We start from the raw sequence: 26254 nt of genomic DNA, 5'->3' as shown, positions 1-26254 counted from the left end.
CAAATCATGCCTTCCCACACCCTCTCTACCAAAACCATCCATTCCCAAATCTTCCCTTTTCCAAACCCTCCTGACACAAACATTCCCTTCCCAAACCTCCCCACCCATATCATCCCCACACAAATCATCTCTTTCCAAACATTCCATTCCCTAACCTCCCATTTCCAAATCCTCCCCACCCAAAACTTCCCTTCCCTAATCATTCCCACCCAAATCATCCCTTTCTGAAATATTCCCTTCCCAAATCATCTCTTTCCCAAGCCTTCCCTACCAAAATCTGGCCACCCAAATCATTCCTTCCCACAGCTTCCCTACAGAAACATTCCATTCCCAAAAGTTCCTTTCCCAAATTCTCCCTTCCCAAAACTTCCCCATCCATATCATCCCCGCCCAAATCATCCCTTCCCAAACATTCCATTTGCTAACCTTCCATTCCAAAGTGCTCCCTACCAAACACGTCCCTTCCCAAATAATTTCCACCAAAATCATCCCTATCCCAAACACCCCCTACCTAGACATTGCCTTCCCAAATCATCCCCATCCAAATCATCCCGTCCCACATCCTCCCTAAGGAAATATTTCATTCCAAACCTTCCCTTCTGAACTCATTCCCACCCAAATCATCCCTATTCAGATCATCCCTACCGAGACCTTCCTTTCCTAAACAATCCCCACCCAAACCACACCTGCCCAAATCAGCTCTCTCCTTCTCACACTCTTCCTACCAAAACCTTGCATTACCAAACCATACCTCTCCCAAATAATTCCCACCCATATCATCCCTTTCCCAAACACTGCCTTCCCAAACCTCCCCACCCATATCATCTCTTCTCAAATCTTCTCTTTCCAAACATTCAATTCCCTAACCTTTTATTCCCAAATCTCCCCATGAAAAACTTCCCTTCCTGGATCATTGCCACCCAAACCATCCCTTTCTGAAATATTCTCTTCCCAAATCATCCCTTCCCACAGCCTCCCTACAGAAACATTCCATTCCCAAACATTCCTTTCCCAAATCCTCTCCACCCAAAACTTCCCGTCCCAAATAATTCCCACCCAAATCATCTCTTTCCCAAACCACCTCACCCAAATCATCCCTTTCCAAACATTCCATTCCCAAACCTTCCATTCCCAAATCCTCCCCCCTGAAAACATCCCTTCCCAAGTCATCCCTTCCAAAATAATTTCCACCCAAGTCATCCCTTTCTCAAACCCTCCCTGCCCAAAAAATCCCTTCCCAAGCCTCCCCCACTGATATCATTTCCACCCAAATAATCCCTTTCCAAACATTCCATTCCCTAACCTTCCTTTCCCAAATCCTCCCCACCCAAAACTTCCCTTCCCAAATTATTCCTTTCTGAAGTAATTTCCACCCAAGTAATTCCTTTTTCAAATCCTCCCTGTCCAAACCTTCTCTTCCCAAAACATTTCTTTCAAGTTCCTCCCCACCTAAATCATCCCCTGCCAAAGCTTCCCAAACCATCCCCACCTAAATCATCCCTTCCCAAACCTTCCTTTCCCAAATCATCCCAACCATCACCCTACCCAAATAATTTCTTTCCTAAATCATTCCTTCCTAAACCCTCCTTACTCAAACATTCCCTTCCAAGATCATCCCTTCCCAAATAATTCCAAACCAGAAATTCTTCTCACAAACCTTCCTTTCCCGAATCAATCATTCCCAGATCATTCTTCCCATGCCAGTCTCTGGAGAGGCAGCAGAGCCTGTGCTGGTCCCTTCTCACAGCCCACAGCTGCAAAGTTTCCATGGGCATCATTTGCTCCTTTTTCCTGAGCTGCCCTTGAAGATGGGAGAAATTGGGATGTTTCAATTATGGAATCATCGGATGGTTTGGGTGGGAAGGGGCCTTAAAGCTCATCCTCTTCCACCCCCTGCCATGGGCAGGGGTGCCTTCCACTATCCTAGGTTGCTTCAAGTCCCATCTAACCTGATCTTGGACACCGTCTTGAACATCTTCATGACTGTCCAACCTGCCTTGAATCTTCATGGACCACCAGAAGAGCTGGATAAGTGGATAAATTCCATTGTTTCCCCCTAGAATGCCATCCCTGGCTGCGGCTGCAGCCCCTTAGCTCCCTTCCCTGTGGGAACCCAGCTGGAAACCCAGTGCTCCTCATCCTTCTTCACAGTTTGGAGCTTTCTCAAAGAACTGGGAGAAAGGGTTCAAAATCTTTCCAAAAATTTCCCAAGCCCAGAATTTTTTAAAATCAATACATGAGTTTCAGGAGGAAAAATGTAAATAATTTAAAACTTCATCCTTGACATTGTTTGAAAAGTTTCTTTTTTTGATATTATTAGAAATTGGTAATAAGTTTATCACTAATTTTATTTATTACTATTTAGTAGGACTTGTAAAGCCAACCTGTCTTGGTTTGAAAAGACAGGTGTCTGCTAAGGAAGGTAGGAGCCTCCCCTGAAATTCAAAATGTAAACCTCCTCCGTCCAGATTTCGAGGAGGAGGTTTACATTTTGAATTATAATTTCGAAATTAAGGGGCTTTCAGGCAAAGATATGGGACTAGGAATAACAGTTCTTTATTAGGGAAGAAAATAAAAATAAAATTAAAAATGCAATAATATAAAACAGCACTGGCAGAGTCAGAATAGGACTTGACACCCTGTGGGTCAGGCTGTTAACAGCAGTCCCATCCCATGATGGCTCAGCCCTCCTGCAGTGCCAGCTGTGGCTCTGCTGGAGCAGGGATCCTGCACAAGGGGGGATTTTCCTCTGCAGCTCCAGGGCTGCTGCAGATGGGCCTGGGCTCCCTCTGGCAGTGCAGGGCAGCAGAAGCTGCTCCTCTGGCAATGCACTGGGCAAAGGCTGCCCTGGTGTCCCAAATCTCAGATTGTACCCAGGTAGGAATGCTTGGCTCCTCCCCTGGGCAATGCAGCATCTCCCCATGGGATGATGGAATTGGATCAGCCCTGCAGGGACACTCACTGGCCATGGACAGAAGATAATTAATAATTAATGGCCCATGAACAGAAGAGATCTCCTGGAGGGAGGATTGGTTGTGGAAGAGATAAAGGAAACTGCCCCATGAACAGCAGAGAACTGCCCCACCTCTAATAGGTGGTGATAGAATAGATACCCTCAGCTACATCTTCTAACCTAAGACACCTTCCTAGGTGGACAACTGCTTTTCCAGGGAAGTTCAAGAGCAGGAATAGTAATAACAGACCAGGAAAAGTGAACATTTTTTATAGCAGGAATTCTGCTCAGGGAGAAGCTCTCAATGAACTGACCCAATCCCAACTTTTGAAGGTTCAATTGTCAAAATCCTGGATTTGAAAGTCCACTCAGGAGTGCTGGAAATGGATGGTTCCCTCTGCTCTAAATGGCAATTTGTAACTGGGGATGAGCAGTGGGAAATGTAGGAGAATGCCTGGACTGACATTACCTTCCAGGTGTCACCCTCTTCCATCCTTTTCCAGAGAGAAATTTCCAGTTGCTCCACCTCATCTCCTTCCATGGAAATGCTCTTCATATTCCTTACAAATGTTGAACTTTTGTGTTCCCTGTGCAGAACAAGCCTTCCCAGGATGTTTGGCACCATTTCATCCTCTTACCTCCAGAAGATTCCCTGCCTGGGAATTCAGTAATCACTGAAATCCCTTTTTCCACATAGAAGTCACTCAGACATTCATCCAAATCTGCAAATAATGCAAACAATTCCGTGGCACCAGGAAGAGGTGCTGACTCCAGAGAGCTGGGAATCAGGGCCCAGTGTTGGTTTAAACACTCTGCATCAGATTGTGGAGAGAGGAATGAGCCAGAGCAAAATGGAAGGAAAACATGAGGAACTAAGAACCTTAATATGTTGATGGGCAGAGAAGAACTGTCTGGAAGTAGAGAACAGGGAAACACAGGTCCTGCACCTGGAGAGAAACAACCACCCCAGGCTGGGGGGGACCTGCTAGAGCAGCTCTGTGGAGAAGTACCTAGGGGCAACAAGGTGTCCCTGCCCAGCAGAGAGACCTGGGTACAAAGAGCCAATGGGATCCTGAGACCATCAGGAAGAGCATTCCCAGCAGGTCAGCCAGTGATCCTGCCACTCTGCCCAGCCCTGGGAGGTATCTCTGGGGTGCTGTGTCCAGCCCTGGCTCCTCAGCACAGCAGGAGCTCCTGGAGCGGGGTCAGCAGAGGCTGCAGAGGTGAAGAAGGGCCTGGAGCATCAGGGTGCCCAGGAAAGGCTGAGGGAGCTGGGGCTGCTCAGCCTGGAGAGGAGCCCCAGCTGAGAGGGGCCTTCAACCCTGGGTGTCCCTGTGTGCAGGGAGGGGCAGAGCAGGGCCCAGGCTCTGCTCCCTGGGGCCCAGCAATGGCACCTGAGCCATGGCCAGGCTCTGATCCCAGAATTCCCCCTGCACAGGAGGCAGAACTTCTCTGTGCAGTGCCCAGCCCTGAGTAGAGCCCGGAGAGGCTGTGGAGTCTCCTCCCTGGGGATATTCCAGAGCTGTGTGAACATAATCCTACGCCCTGTGCTCTGGGATGGCCCTGCTGAAGCAGGGAGGTGGCACCAGTGACCCACTGTAGTCCCTCCAATCTGACCCATCCTGGAGGATCCCTCTTCCCATTCCGGGAGCGCAGTGGAGCCTGTGCTGACCCTGGAGCCATCAGAGCTGTGCTGCATTCCCATCCTTCCTCTCCTTCCTCATCTCCTGCAAGAACAGAACAGCTGTGTTTTCCTCTCTTGGGGCTTTCCATCTCTTGGGGCTCTTTCATACCTCACCAAATATCATTGCAGAGAGACAAATTACTGTGTTTACAGTGCTCTGTTTACAGAAGGTGCTCTCAATTTAGGGTTTTTATTATGATACTTTATTTTTATGGCTCTCTGCATGATCTGTTTGTTTGCATTAATTTGAGTCAAAGGTTTCATAATCTGATTATGGGGAGCAGGGCTTGGGAAGAACTTATAAAAAACTCAGAGTCCAGCAATGCACCTGCATTCCTGGGCACTGGCTGGGTTTGCTCCTTGATTCTCAATTTCTTCCTTTCCCAGGGCTTTTTCCGGAGAAGAAAGGTTCTGATGGATCTGTGGCCAGGAAAAGGGACAGTAAAGGTAACACAAGAAGGACTTTGAAGACTTGTTTCTTAACTGTTAAAAGTGTTCCCTGGCTGTGCCCTGTGACACAGGACCTGCCTGTTCATGAGTTTAACAGGTCCATAGTTACGAAGCAGAGTGATGCAGACTCCCCAGGCAGGTGCAAGAGAGAACTCTTTATTGCAAAACCAGGACTTTTTAAGCAGTTAGGCCTTTATCAGTTACATTCCATTTAAGCACAACAAATGTAATTCAACTAATCACCATAAACGACAATGTGAACTTGTAGTAGTTATATAACTTATTTTTCTACCTCTAATTCATCTGAGTCACTTTCCTATAGTCCTACTTAGTCAAAGTAATAGGCCTGAGCCATATTTTTAAAAGGGTAACAAGGCCCTTATTTTGTAAAGTTTTACCTATATGCAACATCTCCCCCTTTGTTTTTTGTGCGAAGGGTTCATGTACCCTTAATGCCAAAACAGTCTGCACCTGTAAGGCTATAATCTTATTAAGATTATTACTGGTCATCTGCTGGACACAGGATAAGATACAAGGAATACAGATCACAATCAATAAAAAACCCATCAAATATAACCATGCCACTGACAAAGACACTCACAGCAGAGGAAAACAAAAAGATGGTGTCCAATGTCCCCAGGAAGTAGAAAGAAATGGCTCCTGTTCCAAAGTTCATATGGCTGGAGCCTCATATGGAGGCCATGCTGTTTAGGTAGGAGGAAGTCCATTAGATAGAAATGCTGTCTTTGACATTACTGAATGTCCTTCTGGAAGCATGGAACAGGGAATAACTGAAGAAGGTCATCAGGAACACAATAACATGATAGTGGGTGCAGTGTGACACAAGCAGGCTGCCTTCATAAGCTTCCAGACAAGGCCATGTCCTGGCAGTCCCACCCCTGCTCCTGCATTGGCACGAGGGCTGCATTGTGATTAGATTGTTTCTCCTCTCACTGGGCCTCATCTCCTCGGAGGCAATCAATGTTTGTCCAGACAAGTAGGTAACCACTTTAGACCTGTTGGCAATAAAAACACATGCCTACATCCTCCCCTAGGTTAGTAAATCAGCTCAGCCTTGCCATTGCACATCCAATTGTGGATCCTTATGTAAAACTTCCAGAAACTGGTTCTGTCATGGGCAGCATTGTTCAGAGTGCTGCAACCTTCCCGAAGAAGTGTCTTGAAAAAGACACCTTGGGGGCACAGGCACGTCTCTGCTCACACCAGGTGATTTCAGCTCTTCTATGTCCAGGCAATGCAGAAGGAGAGACAGGGTCATGGTGTGGGGTTGCAAGGAGAGCCTTCATGCAACTTCCTTCTCAAAGGAATCCAAGGACAAAAGAGCCACCCAGCAGGGAAAGCAAGGGTTTATATAGGGATCTCGAGGGGTGGGACAGAACACCAGGGCCAATGGGATGAAGGCACAGGGGTGGAGCAAGGGGGAAGGGCCAATGGGATACAAGGAATCAACACAAAAAACAAAGGAGGACTGGGCCTGCTCTTTTTGCTCACCATAACCAAAGGGGTTGTGGCTTAGGGGTCAGTCCTCCAGGGGAGTGCAGCAGGCTTTTGCTTGGCCAGATTTCTGGCCTCCACAGGTTCTGTATCTGCAAATCTTCAGAGCAGTATTGCTCTGCCAGGAATCAAAATTGATGATCTGCTTTCAAAAATTCTTGTATAAGTATTGCATTATCTAAATGTTCTTGAGGAGCCGTATTCCCCCTTTTTTGTTTTTTCAACATGCGTGCCTCTCACTATGAACATGAAGGCAACATAAAAGTAAAGCAATACATGTGGCAAAGCAATAAACTCACACCAAGCAAAAATAAGCAAGGTAATACATGTAATAATTAGCACACAAGAAAAAGCATTGTTATTTAGAATGATGCATCATCAATTGCCTAAATACTGTACCATCACCGAGAGTCTGCAATAGCTGGTAAACCCTGAATCACAATGAGGACCTAGAGAACCATTCCTGGGAAAAGTTTCTAGGTTTACCTCAAAAGGGGGTCCAGCTTTTATAAGTCCAAATTGGCAAGTCAAAGTGACCTGAGTACAGTTTTAATGCAGAAAACACCTGGGTTTGTTGGCATACTTCCAACCAGCTAGGGCTGGGGCTTGGCTGGGGTGAAGGCCTTAACTGGAAGGCTTTACCTAACATATCCTATGAACAAGCCTCTAGTAATAGCAGTTGGGAAAGTTCCTTAAAATTATACGTCCTTCAGATAGCTACCAACGGTACGGGAAAGTTTGTAAAGCAGCTGGCATTGTCATTCATCCTTAGCTAAGCAGTCAATGGTACCACAAACATACTCCAAACAACCAAAACAATGCATGTGTCAACCTCAAATAATATCCTATGGATAATGCCCATTATAAAAAGTCAGTGAATTCACACTGTGACATCCACAACATATTCAGAATCATTAATACATTAACAGTAACCATCCTAAGAAGTTGAGAGTATGTTTTTCCACACATCTATGCATATATGAAACTAAAGCAAAATCAAAGCAAGAAACAAAGTTCTAAACAGCTTACAATTAATAACAGCCATAATTTGGAATTGTTACTCATCCCTCTGTGTTACCTATGGAAGATAAAACAGCAAAGATTGTTATGAATAATTACATTAATTGATCAATGTAGAATGTTTAAACCCATAGAATTTTCTTTGAAATTAAGGATCTAATAAACTGCATCCTCACATGTTTTTACACAACCTAGTATCTTATATTCTTAAACAGTTGCTTACCAAATTCTTCATTATAATTGTTTCAGTCAGTTCCATCTTATCTCTACAACAAAATAACTGTATCTTGTAATTTAAATGAGCATATTTCAACAGATCTTAAACTTAACATCACCCAAACATAACAAAAAGTACCCCTAACAAAACTTTAAGTTAACATTACTGAAACTGAACAGAAATTAATCTTAATAGAATTTAACAGAGCTTAAAATAACGGACTTAAACTGAACAACACTTCACTTAAACTTGACAGAAACTAAACTTAACAGAACTTAAATTTAACAGAACCTAAACTTGGCAGAACTTAAATGAATTTAAAGAACTTCAAATTAACAGAACGTAAACATAATCACTTAAATGTAACAGAACTTAAAACTTAACATCACTTGAATTTCACAACACTTAAACTTAACAGAAATGAACCTCAACACCACTGAAACATAACAAAACTGAAAATTAACATCACTTAAATTTAACAAAACTACAGTTAGAGTTGAGAGTGTTCCTTTAAAAGTTTCAGATACAAAAGAATTTAACTAATTTTGACTCCATCATTACAAGAAAGCTGTTGAAAATTTGTCATACAACAGTTAAGCATCAATGAACAATATGCAGGCAACCAACTGATTTGTAACTGAAATAGGAGCAACATGGATTTACTGGAGAGATTATAAAGGTGTGGCAAATGCATTTATGATGCATTAAATGCATTAAATGATTTTATATTATTTATTTTTGAGAATAGCTCATGGTAAGTGCAAATATTATTGAAAATACTTGTTCACAGTCAGGGCTTTTCTGGTGTAAGTTTGCCAGGGTTTATTCAGGTGCAGCTTTACTCAGAAAAATGACAACAGTATGTATCTTGCCAAATTGTACTTCAAACCTGTTCAGTTCCAAGATGGTAAGACAGCTTTTCAAGACTGTCTGTGCAATAGATTTTGGACTATTAAAGGTAATGAGATACAAATATTTAGGAATAAAATATCAAGGACCTATATAATACTGCCATGAGTTTTGCACATGTAGCTCAGTTAGGTCAGTGAGTGTGTAAGACTGACATGTGGAACTAAACTGCTACAAAGTCATGGTTTCAGATTATTCTAAAGGAATGAGCTACTGTTTACTGTACTTGTGGTCCATCAATTTAAACTGTTTTAATATCAAGTACAATTTCAATTTATAAGTGGCAAGGAAGAATAACTATGTTTGAATCACTAAATAGCTGTACTTAACCAAAATGGTGTCACATGTGTCTTCATGGCAAAAGATTCACAATAAAATTACTTTATCAAAGCTGTGAGGTAAAAAGCAAGTGAACAGGTGAAGCCAGCACAATTCTGCCTGCCTTTACAGTGGAGAGTCATGAGCTAATTATATCTAATTCTCTAATAGCTTCTGCAGATAACACTCAGGGTTTGCCTTCAAGTGAGCACAGGAATGCCTGATTTATGAGTGGCATTAATTGCTGTGGCTTAACATTGTATTACATTCATATCCACCTGAAATATTTCCAAGGAGGGATCTACTGAATTTTCTAAGGAGCCACAATATCTTACAAATATGAATCTTCTTGTCCACAAACTAAAACATTAGCCATATAGTGATAAATGTAGCTCTGAGTATATCAACTTGCAAATATTTTTCCAGGTATACAAATTTCTAATTTTCATGGTAACAGCTAACATCATTATAACTTAGCAAATGATTGGTATTAATTCAGTCTAATCAGACTTTTAAATTGAAATTCCTGAAAAGGGAGTATTCATTCCACATGGCAAGTTTTACCAATCATGCACTATATCAGCATTTCTGTTGAAGAATTTAGACCTTGCTAAGCAGCCTCAAAGCAAGAAATTGCATAATGCAAACAGCATGAGGAATGACACTACCTTCACACACCTAGCCTTGCATCTCTCCTGTAAACAATCCTGTCAAAATCCACAACTCACTGAAAAAACAAGGTTAGTTTTAACAGAGTTCTGGTAATGATGTCTGTGTTCTGGGGTTTGAGAGTGCAGCATCACCTGTTAACTGAATGACAGTCTCCTGTCCCACTCTCCACAAGTCTCTGATAACAGAGTAGCCTAAGTCCTTGTAAGCAGGTGGGCACACAGTAATAACCAACAGATCTCCATGTTTCAATGTGTCCTCTTGCCATTCTGACAGTGATGTGCTGCAGCATCAGCATTCCCGGTAGGCTGTAACTCTGCCATGTGCCCCTGAGTTACGGTTCCAGGGTTGGAAGAGTAGGCTCAGACAGGAGCTACATGGATGCTATGTTCATCTGTGTGGTGCTCCTGGGACACTCATTGCTGCACTGAGACAGAGCTTCAAGAAGGTACAGCCTCTGTCCAGGGGAAAGCCTCTTCCCCAAAGGGATAGATGGGGACAGGAGGCGGTAGAGGATGAACTAAAGCAATGGTACTAGTTCTGGAGACTGGGAGAAATAGCTGCAGATGTAGTTGAACTGCATCTCTCAGTGCAAATCCCAAACCAGTGCCAACATGTAACAGAAACACACTCCTGCCATTGCAGCCACATGATGTGGAGAGAGACCAGCAGCAACATCATCAAGAGTTGCCCAGGAGCTGCTTGAGAAGAGGCTGCAAATAGTGCCTATGGTCTCTGCTGCTAAATGAGCCTTTGCTGCTAAATTCCTAAGGGCCTCCTTCTGTAGCCCTTAGGAATGATAAATTTGGCATTACTCAGAAAAGAGCCCCAGCTTTTCCCCTGCTGCAGGATGGCACATGCCATCCTGGAACTCCTCTAAGGGGTCTGCAGCTACAGACCTGCATCAGCAGGGGGGTGTTGAGAGAAAATAGAGTTAGATGGGACAGGTAAACTGCACCTACAAGAAAAGTCTGGAATGGGCTCCCCCCAGGACCTATGAGCACCCAGAAGCAAAATGTGTAGATTCTGATTAAACTGCAGAAAATTGTTTAAATGCAACTGAGGTCCTTTTCACAATCTAAAACATAAAAGACAGTTTTGGACACCAGGTTTCCAGGTCACATTCTGCTGGAGAAGCAGAGGCATCTTTCAGATCCAGAGGATCCTCAGTTGCAGGGAAATGGCCCTGGGAGCCTGTGATGCTGGATCTCAGTCCCTTTGGGCTGTCTGCAGAATCAGGGGAGAGGGAGAGCAACATGTAATCAGCAGATTAACTTTGTGTCAGAGCAGAAAAACCCCTGAAGCAGCTGCTGGTCCACAGCTGGAGCAGAGAGCCTGCCCTGGGCAAGGCAAACTTGGCTGTCACGCTGCAGGCATCATTTGAGGCTCACTGGCTGGGTACTGTGTCTCCCCCCCATCATTTCAAGAGACAGAGAGAGGAGATGGTTTCTTCCTTCTGAAAGATAAATGCCTCCAGATTGTAGCCACTCGACAGGTCCACTGAAATTCATCAGTTCTGACTTGAAATGAAAGCTGTAATAAATCTCCCTGTTGAATAGGAGATCAAAGGCAGATCATTAGAGCTCTTGGATTACCCAGTGAGAGTGCGCTTCCATCAGCCACCGTGCTGCCAGTCCCCTGTGTCCAGAATGACCCCTTTGACAGTGCAGCTTTGACTGTAAAGAAAAGGACAGCTTTCCTATGAGAAGGTCTGGGTTGTGCCCCTCTCCTTTATTCACCTGTTCCTTGACTTCTGTCAGACAGTTCTGTGAGGCTCGTGTCCACATCCTTGGCAGTCACAAGAATGGAGTGTGGCATTGCTCCACCCCACAGGCACAGCAGAAGAACTTGGTGTTGGCCAAGGCCTCAGTGAAAGCCCTTCCCCACATCAAAAACTTCCCGCATCTTCTTTCCAGGGAAGGGAAGTCCTCCCCAAGACTTGGGAGCTATCCCAGCTCAGCTGCTCTTCTTTAATTAAAGACAGACCTCAAAGCTGCAAGGTAGAGCCCTGCAACCCTTCAGTGGGACCAGGTGTCCATGTCACTCCTGTCTCTGGAGGGATGTAGGATGTTGTACTGATTTTCCACTCTGTTCTGAGGATTCCCAGCAGGAATCAGGAGCAATCTCTATCTCAGCCTCTCAAAACATATTTGTTTGCAACAGCCTGTGATATGGCCACAGTCTCAATAAGCTCCCTGGGGAAAACATCCCCCTTTCCCAAATCTGTGTGAGTTAACCCCTTCTCTCTGCTTGGGCCATGAGATCCCAAACTCAGCCAGCCCCCTGGGCTTCCTGCTTTCTCATTTCAATCTCAGTAGCCATGCTCACACATCCAAGCTGGCATCTGTATATGGGTGCAGGGGAAGGTTGTGCAGGAGGAGCATAAGGTAAGGAGGTTTCAAGCTGCAGGTGGTGGCATCCTATCAGCAATACAGCTGCTGGTCCACCCTTCCTGGCTCCTTGGTCCTGTCAGGGAGGATCTTCTCCCAGCCTAATGCTGATCTGGTGAGACAGTTGTGCCTAAGCCAGCTGGAGGATGCTGGAGAGCAAATTCTCTAAATATTAACAGCATAAGGCAAGTAGGTCTTTCCCAATGCCCTGACCTGTGGATTGCTAGATTTTCACCAGAACAAGCTGGAAAACATCATCTGATGTCCCTGCCTCAGCACAGTTGGGACACAGACTTTGCTTCACTGCAGCAGAGCTGGATCTGGGCTGTGGGCTGCATGCCCAGCAGTGCCTGGGGACAGCAAGGGGACCAGGCCCTGCAGAAGCCACACAGAGGGAACTTTATCTCCATGCAAAACGTGTTGCACACAACAGAATGAATTTCATCCCTGGAAAGATTTTTTCCCCCTGAGACCAGGTTTGCTGAGCTTAGGTCTGAAATGAGGGACCATAATAAGTCCATTAGCGTCAGAGGAGTTATCCTGAGCACATAGTTTGGCCTGTGATCCTTCATTTTACAAAGGGCTAAACATGGAGAGGATATAGCAGTGGAAGAGAGAGAACCTCTGCCATTTTGCACGGCTGTGATGTGAAAATCAGCGCTGGGGTGAAAGTGGGGTTATGTAGGACTTATTTCACTGACTGAAGCACGTGATCCTGGTAATCAAGCTTCTCATGCTGTAGCTGCTCTTCTGTTCTGCAGGATGGGGCATGGGGTGTCTTACACCAAAGGGTGTCTGGGGACATGGAGTATGTGTGTTGGGGGTGTCCCATGACATGGAAGTCCTGCAGTTGGGTATCCTGTGATACACCCTACCACACAAGTTATCCTCAGTTGCAGGGTATCCCAGAGAATGGAAAGTCCTGACAACACAGATATTGATACAAGACATTAAGCACCCTGAGAAGAGACACTTTGGGTGGACTTTTACTGGATACCAGCCTGGCTGGCTGCAGGGAAATATCTGCAGCTGGGCAGAAAGCCTCAAAAAAGGTCCCAGCACTGGGGCTCTGATAATGAAGAAACAACCCTGCAATTTGTATCTGAGCACAGAGTTTTGGAAGCCCATGGTCTGACTTTTGAAGTGCAAACCAGCACAACACCCCCCATTACCCAGCTCACCCTGGGAGCAGCCCCAGCCCTTTATGTCACCTCCAGCACAGAAGGTTTCCTGGACCCCCAAGCACAGCTCCCGCTGGACACTCGCACAGATGAAACTGCTGAGCAAGATCAAACACAAACCATTCCCCAGGCTTCCCCCCCCTGACTGCTCCAGCTGCCTGATAATCCCTCTGACTGAAAGGGAACCTGAACCCTGAGTGGTTTTGTGCACTGGGAAATGGAGCTGAGCCCCTAAACCCTCTTTGTGCTGGGATAATGGTCATGGTGCCCTCCATCCCCACACTGTCCCGATCCCCACTGGCACTGACCAGCCAGGAAGATGAGCTGTGGAGCTGTCACCACTCTGAGCTTCAATCCAGCATAAACCAAACTTTTTGTTTGAGGTAGTAGTTTGAAAAAAAAAAAAAAAAAAGCATATGTCTTTGATCTTGAATAAAGCTTTTATCACAGCGCCTTCAGTCCCGGTGAGCAAAGGGGATTATCTTTCTTTCGCACAAAAGTTCACCTCCCAGTGCAGGTCACGGGAGGAAGATTTCACTGGAGTGGGAGGCGTTTTCTCCAGGGCATTCACCTCAAGTCCAGCAGGCAGCTGCTCCCAGGGAAACCTTTTTATGAGCTAACCTACTGCCTCAAATCCTTTCACATGCAAAGGGAACAAAAATAAGAACCCTCCAAAAGAAAGAAGTAGACGCAAACTCCCTGACAATCACTGCCAGCCTCATTTAGCAGCAAAGACCTCAGCTCAGCATCCTGCCAGCTCTCCTAACTCCCAATGAACAGCTAGGACTCAGGCAAGTCACTTGAGACAGTATCCTGGCCCAAATCCAGCCTGCATGCAGAGTAGGGACTGGATTTAGCCTTGTGCAGGGTCTGCTCTGGATCTGGCCAAGGGTGTCCCCACGATGCTGCTCCCCATGTCAGGCAGGCTGGTTCCATGAGGATCATCCCTTTACCCACAATAGGTTAATGCCAGAAGTGTTTGCTGCCTGGAATGGGGCTCATTACCTGAGCTCTGGGCAGCCTCCCTGCCCTCACCTGCCCTGCCTATGCATCAGACAGGCAGTGCTGGATAATGGGATTTACCGAGAGTGCCTCAAAGCTGCTGCCTGTTCCCAGGGTCTGGCAAGAAACTGGGGGTAGGAGGCAGCATCACCAACATAGTGTAACCTGCCCATGGGGGCACACAGGTAGACAGGGCTGCCTGAGGTGCAGCACCCACCTCCACTCTCCTACAGCCTTCAGGAGCCATGGGGAGCAGGGTGCTGCCTGGTCAAGGAAGGGTGCTGTGGTGGTAGAGGCCCAAGTTCTCCCACTCCCATGGACAGGGACATTAATGAAAGTGACAAATATGCTTTGACATCAATTATGTCGCTTTCTTGTTCAGCCAAGAAGTAATTAACTTAAGTGAAGCAATTAGGTAAACTTATCAAGTGAAGTTTGCAGCACCTTAAACAAGCAGCTAATTGGGATAGGAAGGAATGGAGATAAAAGGAGATAGGATGAAACTCCCAAAAGGGGCCTGGAGGTCCCCAGGGGCTGAGGCTGCTGCAGGCATCAGTTCAAGGGGGAAATTCTGCGATGGGGATGTCTGGAATGAAACATCCCTCCTCCCATCTGTACCTCTGAAATTGTCCCTCCTGCTCTTCTCAGGACACAGGCAAGAGGAAAAGACACAGCCCCAGGAGTCTGCTAAGAGCAGTGGTAAGAGATGAAGTGATCGATGGGGACCCCCACTGTGTACAAGAGACTGTACAAGCAGGTCTCAAAGCATTTGCTGATAATAACAGGTAAGGCAGAAGATGGACATGGACACTCAGTGATGGACTCCCTGCAGGGACAGCAAAGACACAAGTGGCTGTATCTCATTCTCAGCCTTCTTCACTAGAGGAGCAAGAAGGGCTGGGGTGTTCTGCTGGGACAGATGGTCACAGGGCTCTGTCCCATGGAAAGGTGGGACAGAGGCATGGAGAGAAGTGTCATGGCCCAGAAATACTCCTGGAAGCCTGTGTGCTCCCAGGACCCCATCACTTTATAAAAGACATAAAATTCTGAAAAAGGTCCCTCAAGAATGACAGAGAATCAGCACAGCCACGCCAGGCACCAGCCACTCCCTCAGGCAGTTGGTGCCACCATACCCCTCTGCTGTGTCTAGTCCACTGCCCTACCTTTCAAGTCAATGAGCTGCTAAATTTTAAGATCTAATTTCCAGATTTCAGAAGAATCCATGGCACAATCCACTTTTAAAGGTTGCTAAGGTGTCAAATCAACATGCAATACTATAAATCATTAATGCACCCCTGTGTTGCAATGAAGCTGGAATATTTTAATCACTGAATATTGAAGTCAATACTCACAAATCTCAGCTGTCATTAGAAATTCACATGCCTCTGTGCACCCTGCTGGAGAGGAAATTTTGCAAGTGGACTGGATTTACCCAGAGGAAGTGCAGGCAGAAGCACCGCAGCAGCAGTGGGACACAAGTGGGTGGGTTTTGCAGCTCAGTTTTGTGACCAGCAGTGAGTCAGCAGGCTGCTCTGAGCAGCATGATGGACTTATTACAAGGGCATGTAGTGATAGGACAAAAGGGAATAGCTTTAAACTGAGACAGAAAATTTATATTATTAGGAAGAAATTCTTCCCTGGGAGGCTAGTGAGGCCCTGGCATAGGTTGCCAGAGCAGCTGTCGCTGCCCCATCCCTGGAAGTGTCCAAGGCCAGGCTGGACAGGGCTTAGAACAACATGGGAGAGTGGAAGGTGAACACAGGGGGTAGAATAGGATAAGCTTCAAGGTCTTTCCAACCCAAATCTCTTTGAGATTCTGTGATTGCTAAAACAAAGAAACTCAAGCTAACCCCTGATGTGGTTCCTGGTAGAAATAACAGTGGCTGGAGCATTTACAGCTTGGATGAGCACTGGGGTTTTGAAGTGAACACTACTGGACTGCTCACCTTGGTACCAGGAGAGTTTTGTCCACTCCCATTGACGACAGTCAGAATGGGAATGTCCTGCATCCAGGACCAGACACCATCCTGGAGCTGGAAAAGTCCTGCAGACAATGGTGTGGAGAGAACCAGAAAGGGCAGATCTGGAAGGTGGTGAACAGAAGGCAGAAGGGCAAAGTTAGAACAGTTCTGTGAATGCTGGGACACGCCTGCAGGCAGCAAGAACCACTGTGTCCCTGGCACAGATGGAGCATGTGGCTTGGAGCTGCAGCAACTGTGTGGGTGGGAGGAGGGTTGGCCCTGCCAGGGAAAAGAGGAACAGGCATTTAGGCACTACTGAGTAACACCAGCTTCCTCAAAGAAAGGAAACCTCTGGAAGTACCTCATCAGGATGGCAAACAGCCACAGCCAGCACAGAGGCTGAACACAGAGGGAAGTGCTGATGTTTCTGCCTGCCCCAGCTAGGATGTTCACAGTGATGCACTGCTCAGGTGTGTGGTCCCACCACTTCTAGGACATACCTTGTGGTGTGATAACAAACCTGAGGCCCCAGCATTTGCAACAGGGCTGCTATCCACCTGGATGTCTGAATACTCATGGTATCTGCATGGTCAGAACATTACCAGGACAAGAGGGACAGAGGAACAGGACAGAGGGACCTATCGCTTGATACTTCCAGAGCTGGGTCCAAATCACATTAAGACAGAGCTGCTAGGACCTGTGGGAAGTGGAATAGGTGAGAAACTGCCTCTTTGTTTCATCATAAAAGGAGGAACAGTCATAACAGTGCTCTCACAGGGTTGTTGCAGTGGGTACAGAGCTGTCAAATGGTCACCTGAACCACAGGAAACCTCCCTGTGGCTCTGCACAGAGCAGGCTGAAGTACCACACACCCTGGATAAGTGGCATAACTTTGAGTCAGATATTCCTTCCTCAAGAACCTGGTGAGACAAACTGTCCACCTTGAGCTGTCCTGCTCCAACCTGTCTTGGCACGAGGATTGCACTGACACCCACACTTAAAAGTCTTTTGGGTTTGCTCCATATCTTCTCTAGCTGAAGAATGGAAGCAGCACGCTTGAGTTCAGGATTTGCTTAGACTGGAGAAGGACATTTTCAGGGGCATTGTAGTGACAGGACAAGAGGAAATGGCCTTAAGGTGAATGAGGGTAGATTTAGAATGGAAATTAGGAAGGACTTCTTCCCTCTGAGGGTGCTGAGCCCTGGCACAGGTTACCCTGAGAAGCTGTGGCTGCCCCAAGGCCAGGTTGGATGGGGAATGGAGCAACCTGGGATAGTGGAAGGTGTCCCTGCCCATGGCAGGTGGTGGAACTGCCACTGTGGAACTGGGTGGGCTTTTAGGTCCTGTCCAATCCAAAACATTGTAAGCTTCTATGATAGTTCTCTGTTCCAGTTAGAGAAACACAGCTAAAGCCATGGATTCAATCCTCAGGGGAAAAATTGAAGAGATATGTCAAAAATTTGCAATCACAGAATCACAGAGTAAATGGAGGTTGGACAGAAGCTCTGAAAATCACCTACTTCACCACAACACCTTGCTCAAATCATTGCTGTGCCTTTTTCTCCCAACTTCACTAAGCCCTCAGAGATGGCACACTGGTGGTGCTGATCACATCTCAGGGTGTAACAGCAGAGAGGCACAGCAGGACATGCAGCTGGCATCCTTCTATGGGTGACATCAACAGTGCCCATCAGATTTCACTTCTGTTTTGCTCTTTTTGAAGTAATGATTTAACTGTTGGAGCTTCCTGGAAATGTTCCCCTAGATAAGGGGGGCCTGGAGCAAGTCCTGCCAACCAATCCCTAAATTAATTCCAACCTGGACAACACCATAGGCTTTGCAGCAGTGTAACAGGGTTTGGCCCTCCAACAGTGATAGCCAAAATATTTACTTAAAATCTGAGGGGATACAGTGCTCCAAAGGGATTTCTTTCCCTCTCAGGCTGCTGCAGAAGTGTTCATGTGGGTGGTAGAGGATTTTCACCTTTAGTGCATGAGTCCAGTCACCTCTGAAGAGGGGACCCTGAGTGAGCTGGACCAACATGGCAAATCCCATTTCCTCATTGATTTTCTTGAAGGATGCTTTGGAGGTAGCTGGGTATATCTATTTGTGTGAACAAGGGATATTAGAGACTCATGCCTTGAGATTATAGCCAACACCAAATGTTGTTCTCTCCTAAACCCCTCTTCTAAGGCGTTAACAACTTTAAAAAAACCCAGCTCTTTGTGCTGGAGATGTCTCAAGCTTCATCACAGATTAAAGGTTTTTTTTGGGGAAATCTGAGCCAAAATCTCTGTGGCTGTGTTCTGCATCACCTGAGCTCACATTTAAAAAAAAAAAAAAAAAAAAAAAAAAAAAAAAAAAAAAAAAAAAAAAAAAAAGGTGAGGTGGGGAGGTGGGGGAAGGGGCGAAGCACACCCTGTTAATACTGTTTTTTGTCATAATCCTCTAATCCTCTTCTTCCATCATCCTGCCCAGCAACAGCTGCCTGGGTCTGCCCCTGCCCCTCCTCTGAGATAAGGCTTGTGTGTGCACCTTCCTGCACCCCCCTTTCCCATTGGAACCATCCAGTGCCCTGATCCACCTGTGCATGCATATAAGATGCCCTCCTAGACCATCCCTTGGACAGGCAGCTGGGAAACTCTTGACCCCCCATCAGCTCCCTGCTGCCTCCAGGGCAGAGTGACCACGCTGAGTCCCCGTTCTCAGTGCCAACAGGGCCATCAGCAATGCCAGGACAAGGCAGGAAGCAAAGAGGCTCAGCAGACGGGGGAATCATGCAGGCCATGATTCCACAGGGTTGTGAGGGGAAACCTCATCCAGCCTGTCCAGGACATGCAGTAAAGAGCATGGAGGAAGACTCAGCAGGAGAGCTCACTGAAGTCAGGGAGTAACATGGCACGGTGAGCAGGGCCAGAAGAAAATGGAGCAACCCCTCAATGAGCAGAGACCTGCCCCAAACACACAAGACCAGAGGGTGGACATAGCTCCCCTCAGGGCAGGGAGGAAGACTGCGCCAGCCCTCATCACTACCCCAAATTAAACAGCTTGTTCAGGATCCTCAGAGCTCCAGCAGTGTGGTTTCATCCAGGGCACTACCATCAGTGCTGGGGCTCAGTGGGGCACAGGGCCAAGCCAGCAGAGGTGCTCTGAGGATGAGAGGTCACTGGAGATGCCACTGAGGACCCTCAGAACCCAGCCAGTGTCCCCAAGGGATGAGAAGATCCTACAACTCCTGCTGAAGCCTATCACCAGCTTAGGGCTCCATTCATCCCCCTCACCTGCAGCCATTGATTCCAGCTGCTTTTGGATTCTTTTTGCTTCCCATCATGGCAGACATCAGTTTCCATATTTAAACCAACACCAGTTAGTCCCCACTCAAAATACAGCCAGGGGAATCCCTCCAGCCCAGGGGAAGGGATTGTTCCCAACAGGAGACCTCTCCCTGCAAGCACCTGGCCTGAGCACAACCCCAGGAATGAGTTTGTGACACAGAAAAAGGAAATTGTGTTCGATCACTCTGGCAAGATGAGCTGCCTGCTCCCTGAGGGGAAAGGGGAGCGCAGGATCCCTGCCAGTGTTGCAGGGTTTTGGAAGAGGGAGAGGAGCCAGGCAGGCTCAGGGACAGGAACACAGCATCAACAGTGTGTGGGGCTGTCCCAGGGCTGTGTCCCACATGCCTGTGTGGGCTGTGGCTGACACAAGGAGAAGTGCAGGGACCTGAGCACCCCGTCACTTCCCAGAGCTGCTCCAATATGCTCAAAATAATCTCTGGAGCATCTGCAATTCTTTGCTAAGTGCTGAATCATCTTCCTGCAATGTTTGCATTAGGAATGCAGGAGTGGTAGAGCCCTTTGCAGAGAGCCAGGGAGGCGGGGACAGGTACTGGCACCCAGCAAAGAGAGTATCAGCCAGAATGTGCTCTCTGTGCTACCTGCTCTGCTGGCCCTTCTAAGTGCCAACACTTGGCAAACAGCTGGGCACATCCCAGAGGGACACAGGCTGAGTCTTGATGCATGGCAAGCCTGAGGGTTTAGTTTCATCACCATTAAATGAATCACTGTCAACCCCCAAAGCAAGTCCACTCTGTCCTCATTCTCCACTAGAGCTGCAGGGAGACACAACCTCACTTGTGCAAAGCTCCTGGAACCCCAAATCGAATCCCCTACCACGGATTCCCATCAGCTCTTGGCCTGCTGTACCACCAATGATGTGAACCAGCTCATCGGGGGGAACAGCAATGCCTTGCCTTTAAAACAGAAAAACCCTCAGAGCCACAGAGAAATGGATGAGTAAAAGCGGTGTATTTATTTAGACTTTGACAGAAACTTTGATAAGAATCCTACACTGGGGGATTTGAAATCTTTGAGCATATCCTGGTTACACACAAGGACACAAGAACTCATGTGTATTTAATAGATCTACTGAGATGTGGCAGATAGCAAAGGATTATCTGGGTTAGTCTGTGAGAGGTTGGAGGGAGCTGGGGAGGGAATTCTCTGTTCACAGAGAGCGGTCATGTGGCAAGGGGAACGCAGTGGTGATAAACAGGAGTTCACACTCACCATGGGGATCATCTGGCTTGCTCCTGAGTGCCACCAAACTCACCATCATCTATAATCCTGCTGGAGAAAGCCCCATGTCTACCAGACAGCTCAATAATAACAGCTTTACATGCTCAGAGACAAAAGAAACAACTTCAGGTCTGAAGTGCAATGTACTAAACAAGGTGATGTTAGCACAGCATTAAGGATCAACAGATGGGGCAGCTCCACTCTAAGCAATGTCTCACTGGACCTTCTGAGCTGGAAAAAATGAAAAGAACACAAGTTGGATAAAGGGAACAACCCCCTCACTTGTAATTGCCAAGGTTTTTTTTACCAGTCATCCCACCCATCTTCTACCCAGCACAGAGCCCTCCTTGTGACTCCTGCAGAAGGCCAGAATGGGAACTATCTATCTGCAGCTGTAGGCTGTCCAGATGTGCCTCTACACATCTCTACAGAGCAGAGCATGGGCAGACACATGTTGAGAGGTGCCACCTCTGCAGCATGAGCTTTGTGAAGAAGGTCTGGGTGATGGCAGACCAGGGGAATGTGGGTGGAGGGCTGGGGTGAGTGGCTGGGGACCTAGTCCAGGTGAAGGACAGCAAAGTGGAGGGACAAGGGTGGCTGGCAAGGGCTGAAGTTTAACTTTTCCCTTTCAAAGTGGTGGCCAGAAGGCCAAGGCCACCAAGTAGGTGACTTATGGCCTTGGCCTCCTTGGGCAGAGAAAGACAGCTTCACATCATACCCGTCAGCAGGCTCAGCACAGCTGGAGGGGCACAGATTATTTCCCCAGGCAGCCTGAAACCCGAGGCAGGGCTCTACTTACCTTATTTCAGCCAAGAGGAGAAGGGCAAACTCCATCTCCAGCAGGAAGCCTCCAGTGGATGGAAAACCTATGAGCGGAGACAATTTTGCACAGTCCCAAACTAGATCTAATCTATCCAGACAGACCCATTTGTTGGCAGCTCCTTTGTGCTGCTAGTGAGGATATGCACACCAGACCCATCCTGGCCAACCCTCCCCATTAGCAGGAGGTTCTGGGGCCAGCAGGAAAGAGGCACACAGAAGAGCTTTCCATATACTACAGGCTTCTAAGCATCCCTGATCCATGGAATGAAGGAACACAGGCCAACAAACTTGACCCTGAGCTCCCTGGGAGCAAGACATGGACTGACTACTCCCATTAGAGGTGGAAAGGTCACTGTCCGGACTACCTGCAATGCTGGGCATCTCCAGGGTGTCCAAGACAAAGGAAATAAGGCCAATCTAAGCATTTGTGCTCTGCACAGATCAACCCTGGCTAGTGTTGATGCTCTTCAGCACTTGCCAGAGAGCAGAGATGGCAGTGAGCACCAGCACAGGGGCAAAGGCTGCCACCAGTTCACTCCCCAGACATGCCAAGCAGCTTGAGCTCCTTCAGTCTTGTACTCTTTGGCAGATTTCCCACCTCTTGACTCGTGCTGGTAGTCGTTTCCCACAATCTCCAGTTTGTCATTTACATGTCATGTGCTGCTATGGGTGAGCAGCAGTAGGCAATGACATGTCATTGCAGCAACACCCAGAGCAGGGGCAGCAGAGAATGCCTTGTGATGTGCCAAAAGCAGCTCCTAAAGCCCACAATCATCACTCAGGACTCTGCATGCCTCTAGCTCTGACCAGCAGCCTTCAGGATGCGGTTACATGTCTGACCAGTTCCCTCCTGTCCCCATGCAGCCAGCATTGCTTCTTCCCAGGCACATGGTCTGACATTTAGCAGTGCTGAGGTGCTCAACTATGCCCATGTGCTGGGCAATTCAGATCCTACTGCTCCTTACTGCTCCTTCAGCCTCTGTCTCAGCAAGGGCTTTCTGTTTCCTTGCAGGTCACAGAAACCAGTGCTACGGCCCAATCCACGGGTGTCTCCCATTGTAGATGAGAGCTCTGTGCCACGACTTACAGACCATCCATGTGTCTGCTATTACATGGACTAAGAACTACACTTTATCAAATTTGCTTAACGTGATTAGAAGTCTGGGTAGATTTCCTACCTTGAGTGATCATAAACAGTGCAGGGTAAGAAAAGCAAGAGCTTCTGCTCCCAATAAAAGGAATTACTGTGTTAACACAAGAAATCAGGAATTGTTGTGACTTAGTGAAGGGGGCCCCATGCAGCTGACAGTACTGGGGGTTCAGGCACATAAATTGGAGAGGCAGCTGAACACCCACCAGCCAGCCTGCTCCTCCCCAGGACAGAAGGTCACCGAGCCCATCTCCTGGGCACACGCCTCAGATCTCACTGTCTGCAGCAAACCACCAAAATTTGGGAAAGCGCCTCTGGCTGCTGAAGCAGCTCATGTCTATGTTGTGAAAGGGCACTCAGGTTTGCTGAGCTGGACGGAGGCTACTGGAGATATCACTTCCCTTTTCCAGTGCTCAAATTAACTGGGGACATGCTGGCAGTCTGCCAGATCAATAATAGAATTTGCCAAGACATCAGCATCAGCTGGGGCTGCCGGGGCTTGTCCAAATCACAAGGAAGGTTTTCAGACCACTGGTACCATTTTTCTCCTGCTCTCCCTCACAAGAGGCTTCAAGAAACATCCAAACTGCCTCTGTGCTCCCACCACTGCCATCCCTCACTTCTGAGCAAGCAGCAGATCTTTGCACGTAATTATGGACAGGTTTCAAAATAATAAAACCTTAACCCCAAAACAAAGCCTAGAGCACCAAATTTGCATATACTGTGTTAAAATAACACCTGGGGGCTGTGAAATGGCAGTTTACATGGGAAATGTCAAGTGAGGGTTGCTCAGGGCCACTAGTGTACCCAGGGTACTCTGCCTTCTTCCAAAGGATCTCACAGCAACAGGACAGACACTGGGTCACAAATGGGAGTTGTGTAGAAAACAGACATTTAATAATGGTCACAGGCTTAGTCCTGCACCCTAAATGCAAGGAAATTGTGCTGGTTTTGGCTGGGGTGGAGTTAACTGCCATCATAGTGGCTGATGTGCGGCTGTGTTTTGAATTTGTGCTGAACACAAGGTTGATAATATAGAGGTGCTTTTGTTATTGCTGAGTGGGGTTTACACAAGGCCAGGGCCTTTTCTGCTTTTCCTAAGGCCATGCTGGGGAAGAAGCTGGGGATGCAGGGGAGGTTGGGAGGAGGCACAGCCAGGACAGGTGACTCAAACTGACCAAAGGGGTATTTCAGACCACATGACATCATGCTCGGTATATAAAGCTGGAGGGAAGAAGGAGGAAGGAGGGGACATTTGGAGTTACGGCGTTTGTCTTCCCAAGTTGCTCTTCCATGGGATGGGGCCTTGCTCTCCTGGATGTGTTGAATACCTGCCTGCCCATGGGAAGCAGGGAATTAATTCTGTTTTTCTCTGCTTGTGTGTGTAGGTTTTGGTTTCCCTGTTGAGCTGTCTTTATCTCAACCCACAAGTTCTCCAGCTTTTGCCCTTCAAATTCTCTCTCCGATACCACTGGTGGGGGAGTGAGCGAGTGGCTGCAAGGGGTTTGGCTGCTGGCTGGGGTTAAACCAGGACAGAGATGTATAAATCATAGAATCATAGGATGGTTTGGGTTGGAAAGGACCTTAAACCTCATCCAGTCCCACCCCCTGCCATGGCAGGGACACCTTCCACTATCCCAGGTTGCTCCAATCCCCATCCAACCTGGCCTTGGACACTTCCAGGGATCCAGGGGCAGCCACAGCTTCTCTGGGCAGCCTGTGCCAGGGCTCAGCACCCTCAGAGGGAAGAAGTCCTTCCTAATTTCCATTCTAAATCTACCTTCTTTCAGCTTAAAGCCATTCCCCTTTGTCCTGTCACTCCACCATTACCTGATCTAACATCCTCCATGGGATGTCACTTCCCAGTTTGTTTCAGGCACTCTGCCATTTCCCCAAATGCATCTGGCAGCTGCAACAGGACACAGTGAAGGGCAGGATGGTCTCATGATCTAGCCTGACCTTAAAACAGATTCTGTGCTTCCTTAGAGGATGGCACCAAGGTCAAGAGGGGCACAGGACCCCCCCCAAAACTCAACAGGCCACCCAGCACCCAGGACAAGACTTGAAAAAATCATGTTTTCAAAAATGAAGGATTTTTCCTTCCAGAGAATTGCTTCACATGAAACTCCACAGCCGCATCTCTCTTTCTCCATATTTTATTTTTACAGAGGAAAAAAAAAATCATAGTGTAACAAGAAATCACCAGCAATCAGTACCTCCAGTGTGGTACACACCAGACCAGGACATGTCCTGGGAAATTCATCTCCTTCCCAGGTAAAACATAGGTGTTGCTAACACTGCAATTTGCTCTGCTGTGCACATCTCATCCATCAAGAAGGAACTGGAATGGGGGGATGTGAGTTATTATCTCCTCATAATAATATGGGAGATGCTCAATGGACTCTGTAAAGCTGCAGAGCTCTTGCTAGGTGTGTGCTGCTGTCAGGACTCTGCTGAGGATACATCCACACAGGATCTTGCTGGGCAGGAAGGCAGGAGAGATGGCCCCAAACAGGACAGGTGAGCCTGAACCACTCCTGATGTAACACCTACATTGTCCTCTTTTGGCTGTGATAACACTCCAGCAACAAGGCCCAAAGGGCACAGCCAACAGGCCCCATGCTCATGTTCTGCCCTGTCTGAGCTGCCTCTGCCCTAGGACAGGACTAGAAATAAAGCAACTTCTCCTCAAGCCCTGCTGAACCTTTTTCCTCCCCCCACAGTCTTCCAGGAACAAAGAGAGATCATATTCACTGTAGTGCTCCCTGCAGATATTCACTGTAGTGCTCCCTGCTCACACATAAAGGCCAGGACACCTGTAAAGCACTGTTAAACCCACTTCCCATGCCAGAGCACTCCCACAGCTTCTGCACGGTTTCCACAACTCCCAGCCCCCACAAAGTCAGAAAATGGGGAACAGCTTCCAACTTCACCAGCCTGTGGGACAAAATCCACTTTTTTTCTGCTTTCCTCCCAACACATGTGTTCTGAAACCACCAAGACATAGTTGCTTGTTCTGTCATTATCCCCGTTGCTCATCCAAAGTGATATGCACAGTGCCCAGGCAGGCAAGAGATGGGCTCCAGCAGTTCACCCTCTGGCCCCTCTCCTCCTGGCCAAGGGGCATCCCAGGTTTTTCACCTCTTCACCTCAGTAACAGGTGCATTTCACTCTCTCCAGAGGTGGCCAAGGCCCAGTTTCAGGCTCTTTAAGCAGTGATATATTCAGGGTTTGGAGGTGACCTGTCAAGGGCTTGGAGTTTTCCTTCAGCCTGGCAGTAGCTCAAGATTTCTGCACAGGTGGCAGCCCAAGAGCTGGGGAAGGCCTGGGAAGGCTCAGAGGAGCTTCCACAAAGGTGCACCTGGGCACTAGCACTAATCCTCAAGGCCCTTGAGCACCATCTCCTGGTCATTCATGGATTTAGTGGCAACTTAACCTC

The 26254-nt window shown here is 47.4% G+C and overlaps 1 protein-coding gene and 1 long non-coding RNA gene across 2 annotated transcripts in view; both read right to left on the bottom strand.

The window, feature by feature from the left end:
• The window catches only part of EPHA8 (EPH receptor A8), a 137305-nt gene that overhangs the window by 87395 nt on the left and 23656 nt on the right, over positions 1 to 26254 (bottom strand).
• LOC143695684 (uncharacterized) lies at positions 20555 to 21711 on the bottom strand. The gene is made up of 2 exons (XR_013185154.1): positions 21643 to 21711; positions 20555 to 21074 (listed from the first exon to the last, which is right to left on the bottom strand). It is a non-coding gene; the product is annotated as an uncharacterized LOC143695684 (long non-coding RNA).

Source organism: Agelaius phoeniceus, chromosome 24 (genome assembly GCF_051311805.1).
Source record: "Agelaius phoeniceus isolate bAgePho1 chromosome 24, bAgePho1.hap1, whole genome shotgun sequence".
In the NCBI taxonomy this organism is placed as follows: domain Eukaryota; kingdom Metazoa; phylum Chordata; class Aves; order Passeriformes; family Icteridae; genus Agelaius; species Agelaius phoeniceus.
The sequence above is the reverse complement of the archived record's forward strand: the minus strand, read 5'-3'. Positions and strand labels throughout refer to the sequence as shown.